This window comes from Balaenoptera physalus, assembly GCF_965194825.1.
Source record: "Balaenoptera physalus genome assembly, chromosome: 20".
NCBI classification, from domain to species: Eukaryota; Metazoa; Chordata; class Mammalia; order Artiodactyla; family Balaenopteridae; genus Balaenoptera; species Balaenoptera physalus.
In genome coordinates, this window is record NC_138901.1 from 8,386,724 (window position 1) to 8,393,169 (window position 6,446).

Sequence of the window (6,446 nt, forward strand, 5' to 3'; positions counted from 1 at the left end):
TGCCACCCCACACGTGTCTGGGAATGACATTTAAATAAATCGTGATGCTGAAATGGAATCTTTGAAAAGATTTGCACATTCTTTCTCTTTAAATGTTTTTGTTTGATAAAGTTTTTTTACCTTGTAGTTCATAGCAAGGGGGGGGGACGCTAATCAAGTATTATGAAATGAGGTAAAAATTGTCTTAAGTTTTAAAAACAGGAATCTAACATTTGTAAATGAACAAAAACACATTTACTGGGGGAGGATTTTGCTAGTAATTTTCCTGGAGGATGCAATGCATTAAAAAAAAAAAAACAAAACCCCAAAACATGTAGTGAGGTCTAAGCTATGGTGGCAGGCTGCCGTCACTTACATATCTTCTTACAGCAAACACCATTCCATAAGCGTGTCTGGGAATAGAATGTAACTATTTGGGGAGATGTTTAAATGGAAATGTTAACTTTAATCCATAAGAGCTTAAAACAGTTATTTTAATTGAGGTGTAATTCAGACACCATAAAATTCACCATTGTAAAGTATACAATTTAGTCTCTTTTTAGTACATTCACAAGGTTGTACTACTGTCACCATTATCTTTTCCGAACATTTTCATCATTCCAAAAAGAAGCCCCATGCCTGTTACTAGTCATTCCCCATTCTCTGGCCTGGCACTCACTAATCTACTTTCTATCTCTATGGATTTGCCTGTCCTGGACATTTCATATAAATGGGAAAGCTCACTTTTAAAAGTCATGCCTAACTGTACAAATGAAGACTTTTATGGCAAAGTAAATTTAACCAAGAAGACAGACAATATTTTGTTTTCCATTGTTTTTAAAAAGCTGCTTAGAAATTTTATGGAGTGTGATTTTCAGACTTGATGGCAATTGCGGGGAGTTGGAAAACTCTGTAGTTAGCTGGAACCCTTAGAGAAATTTCATTTGTATGGAACACTAAACTCTTTTGCCCCAAGTTGTAAAGTTTTGGTTTTCTTTCTTGAAGTTGAGATAAACTCAGTTGTTAGTTGATTTTATATAAATAATTTGTAAATGCTATTTCAGAATTAATAACAAATGATTTTATTATCTCCTTAAGCACATTATTGTTTACCCAGGTGTGTTAGTTTTCTATCACCACCATATGACAAATCACCCCAAAACTTAGCCACTTAAAACAGCACCTATGTATTTTCTCACAGTTTCTGTGGGTCTGGAATCTGGGCGTGGCTGAGCCAAGTCCTCCAGCTCAGGGTCTGTCACTAGGCTGAGGTCAAGGTGTTGGCTGGGTTCCCCCGGGGGGGGGGTGGGGGGGAGGACCTGCTTCTCAGCTCACTCGTGTGGTCCTGGACAGGAGGCAGTTCCTCGCTCGCAGCCTGTTGGACCAAGGGTCTTAGTTTCTCATGGCTGTCCTCAGGCAGCTGTCCTCAACAAAGAAAGCAAGTGAGAAAAGCCAAAGGCAAGTGCCAGCAAGTCAGAAGTCATCATCTTTTATAACTTAATCTTGAAAGTGACATCTCATCACTTTTGCTGTATTCTGTTTACTAGATGCAAGTCACTAGTTCCTGGCCGCACTCAAGGGAGGGGGCGGGGGTTACACCAGGGAGTGAGTAGGACCAGTAGTGGATCCCCAGCACCATCTCACAAGGCTGCCCGTCTCACGTGTCGGCTGGGAACTGGGTCCTGCACTCCCATGTTGCTCATTCTCCCAGGCTCGGGCTCCCTTTGCTCATGACTAGGCGGCAGAGGTTAAATAGCCTCTGTCAATGCCACTGAGTACATTCACCCAGGGCAGCCGTAGCCTCTTACCACCACTGGTAGGATTCCTGGTAACTTGTCAAAAGGGAAATGAAATGGAGTGAGGTGAGTCCGTCAGGAACACAACTTCCGGACTGCCTCCCTCCCATTGCTGTGTGTGATGGTATTCACTGTAAGTTCTGTACTCAACATGTTGTGTTTTGAGGGTTTTGTTTTGTTTTTTACTCAGTTTTTGTGTCTATAAATAGTGTTGACCTTGGTGAGCTCTTTATTTGACTGGTAACAGTAAGCTCATCTTTTAAATTTGTATCATTATTTGAGTTTAAAATAAAATATGATGAAATAAAGAGTTTAATTTTTATGCTCATCTTATGTACTCTGTCAAGTAATTTATCTTCATGCCTCTAGGTAAGTAAAAGTCTTCACTTTGTCTCACATGGGTGTATGTGTGTGTGTGTGTGTAAATATGGGTGTGCTGCTCTTTTACTGCAGATTTCATATGGTATGTATTGAAATTTGGCGTAGCCCTTGAGCAGCCTTTATTGAGTCACAGATGTTTTTCTCTGTGTGAAGAGGTTCCCCTCCCACCCCCTGTTTTCTTCCCGTACCCAGAGGCTTGAAAACCTTAAAACCTAGGCTTTGGCTGTTTATACCGAGGGTTTCTTTCCTCTGGGAATTTTGGCTGGTTGGTTGGTTGTTGATTTATAATACAGAAAAATCCCTTGGAAATTTTTAAGTTCTCAAAATACAGAAAAGTTGCCAATTAAACAGAAAAAAAAAGTGTTGGTGAGGATATAGAGAGATTGGAATCCTTGGTAGGTAGGAATCTAAAATGGTGCAGCCTTTATGGAAAACAGCATAGTAGTTCCTCAAAAAACTAAAACTAGAATCACCATACGATCCATCAATTCCACGTTTGGGTATATACCCCAAAGAATGAAAACAGGGACTTGAAGAGATATTTGTACAATCACGCTTGTAGCAGCATTATTCACAATGGCCAAAAGGTGGAAACAACCCAAGTGTCCATCAGTAGATACGTGGGTAAACAAGGTGTGGTCCATACATAACAATAGTCTGCTGCGTGCTACTTAATAGGGGCAGAGCCGGCGCACACTTAGCACGCGGCAGTTAGCGCGAGACCCTGAGTGCGAGACCAGGGTTAGAGGTCACGCTCAGTCAGCCTCGTTGGGGTCCTCAAGCAGAGAGTACGACGAGAGCTGATGGAGGCCTTCTCCCTGGGGCCGTCCGGCCTTGGGATGGGCGGGTGAGGTGGGGGCCCGAGGACGGGCTGAGGGCTGGGTCCCACGGAGCTCCAGAGCCCTCCCCTCGGCTGCCTGCTGGCTGGGACCAGGCCTTGAGGCAGCAGCGAACCTCTCCCCGATCTGTGCCTCGGCAACCTGACGGCGGCGGCAGTCTCCATGGGTCACAGACCATGGAGGCCTCAGCACCTGGAGTATATGGACGTTGCCATTAAGGTAACAGCTTCAGGGAATTCCCTGGTGGTCCAGTGGTTAGGACTTGGCGCTTTCACTGCGGTGGCCCAGGTTGGATCCCTGGTTGGGGAACTAAGATCCCGCAAGCCGCGCTGTGCGTCCAGAAAAAAAAAAAAGGTAACAGCTTCAACCAGCTTCAGTCTCTCAGTTCAAGTTTCAAAAATTGGTCCAGCTTAGATCCGATGTCTCCCGCTAGGAGGTGGCCAGAGGTCAGGGTTAAGTTGCAAGGACACTGCACATCATTACTTCAGGTCCACCTCTGTGGCTGGGGCTATTCTCAAAGAAGGGCGATTGTTTGTGAGCTGGGACTTCACCTGATGGGTATTTGCTACAACATGTATTCCTATCGATCCTATACAACTGATTCCCTCCAGTTTAAATGAGAAGCCTGAGTCTGGCTGGGTCCTGGGCCCCTGGCTCCCTCAGTGATGATGGCTGGGCAGGGTCTGGTGACCTGGTCCCAAGGGCACTGCCAGATCTGCCTCCTCAGCCGGGCCTGGGCACTGGGGGGAGGACCCAGACTGGGGTGCTGGACGAACGCTCCCAGGCAGGGTGACCGGCCTGCACAGGGACCCCCTCCTCTCAGCCAGGGCCTGGACCTCAGAGGGTGAAAGTTGAGCCTTGGGACCGTGCCCTTTCTTGTCAGGACAGAGAATAACATTTGTTTTGGTGGAGGGTTACAGGAACATCGTGATCTGACCATGACCTGACCTCAAGAACAAAGGATCTGACACCAAAAAGTCTGCAACAACTAACCACGCCCCTCCCTCACCTTTCCTATAAAAGGGCTTTGCTGAAAGCTTTTGGGGAGTTGGGGTGGTTCTTTTGTTTGTTTGTTTTTGCCCGCCCTGCACGGCTTGCAACATCTTAGTTCCTTGACCAGGGATCCAACCTGGGCTACCGCAGTGAAAGCGCCAAGTCCTAACCACTGGACTGCCAGGGAACTCCCAAGTTGGGAGTTTTTTTTAAGGCATGATTCACCCGTCTCCTTTCTCTGCTCCAAACTCCAGCGTTTTGGTATTGTTTGGCCTCACCGTGCATCAAGCACACGGACTTGGTTCGATAACACTACAACATGGATGAGCCTTGAGGACATTATGCTAAGTGAAATCAGCCAGTCACAAAAGGACAAATACTGTATGATTTCACTTATGTGAGATCCCTAGAAGAGCCAGACTCATAGAGACAGAAAGTAGAATGGTGGTTGCCAGGGCCTGGGGGGCTGGGGGGAAAGAGGTATTGTTTAGTGGGAGTAGAGTGTCAGTTTTGGAAGATGAAAGAGTTCTGGAGATGGATGGTGGTGATGGTTGCACAACAATGTGAATGTACTTAATGCCACTGAACCATACACTTAAAAATGGTTAAGATGGTAAATTTTATGGATAAAATTTTCATGTATTTTTTTTAAGAATGATTTTACAATTCTTTTCTTTTTTTTTTAAATTATTTATTTATTTACTTATTTATTTATGGCTGTGTTGGGTCTTTGTTTCTGTGCCAGGGCTTTCTCCCGTTGCGGCAAGCGGGGGCCACTCTTCATCACGGTGCCCGGGCCTCTCACTATCACGGCCTCTCTTGTTGCGGAGCACAGGCTCCAGATGCGCAGGCTCAGTAATTGTGGCTCACGGGCCTAGTTGCTCCGCGGCATGTGGGATCCTCCCAGACCAGGGCTCGAACCCGTGTCCCCCGCATTGGCAGGAAGATTCCCAACCACTGCGCCACCAGGGAAGCCCTCTTTTCTTTTTTTTAAAAGAGCATCTCAGAAAGCTCTGAGAACAGTTCTGCCTGTTAGAAGTCAAGGCACAGGTATATGAGTTTTTTGAGACAAGAGAGCTGTACATTTAATGACATATTGTTGACAGTTTACACAATCCAGATCTGAGTGTCATCATGGCGGTGGGTCATGTGGCCTCTTACAAGATAAAGATGGAATGTTATCTTTTAAGCAATTGCCTTGTTGATGCTAGGAGAATGCTGCTTTTTTTGATTGAACAGGTATTTCTGCTGCTGGGGGAGGTTTGCTCGATGCCTAATGCAGATACACAATGCACAGTAGTGGGGAAAGAGGAGGCCCAAGGGCAGAGGAAATTTTTTATGTTTAAATTTTTCTTGTCTTGCCATAAAATACGAATTTTATTTCACAGTTGCATTTCCTTGATAACATATGATGTGGAGCATCTTTTTACGTACTTATTTGCCATCTGTATACCTTCGTTGCTGAGGTGTCTGTTAAATTCCTTATTCTTTTTATATTTTGGATAACAGTCCTTTATCAGATGTACCTTTTGCAAATATTTTCTCCCAGCCCATGGCTTATCTTCTCACTCTCTTGAGTGTGATTTCTTTTTGTTGATCCATAGTATACTAAATTTTAATTACTAAGTACATTACGCAGTATATTTTTGTTAATCTGGTAAGCCAAGAAACTACGTTTCATAGTGGCTTTCAAACTTGAGACTATTTTCAACTTTGTGTACAAATGGTCTGAATATGCCATCAGCTCTTCCCTGGTGCATCTGGTTGTGACTGTTGGTTTTCTGAACTGCTATTGAATCTGGAAGGTTTGTTGTTTTTATCACGAGTAGTTCTGCCCTAATTATGTGTGAACTGAGATGGATAATTTAAAGGAAAACCTGATCGCCATTTTAGAGACGTCACATCCAAAAGAGGCTCATTTGGGCATTTCTTTTTTGACTTCATTTCAATTCATTGGTCTTCCTTTTTTCTTTTCTTCCGTAAAACATTGTCAGATATTCTCAATTCTTCAATCTTCTTTGTTTATATTCTAAGCCTGTTTGACTTCTTTTTAAAATTGGTTTTGTTCTATTTTACATTTTAAAAGGGATCTTTTGGGGTAACTGTCACATGAACTGAAAAGCAAAGTCTTTGGATGACGCATCTCGCAGACACTGGGAGGGAAAAAGCAGATTTTTTTTTCCTCTACTTATTTTGTGTGGTTACAACCATTCAAATAAGAGAGGAGCCAGTAAATCTTTTCAGTCAGTGTGTTGGGTAAGGGGACTGTCGGATAGATGCTACTGTCAGAGAGAGCTGCGCTGGGGGTCTGGGCTGGGTCTCCTCCTGCAGGTGGGTCTCCTCCTGCAGGTGGGTCTCCTCCTGCAGGTGGGTCTCCTCCTGCAGGTGGTTGCACCTATAACTACGCTGTGTGTGCCCAACTCTGCAGAAAATGATTTGTTTTGTGTCCAGAACTTTA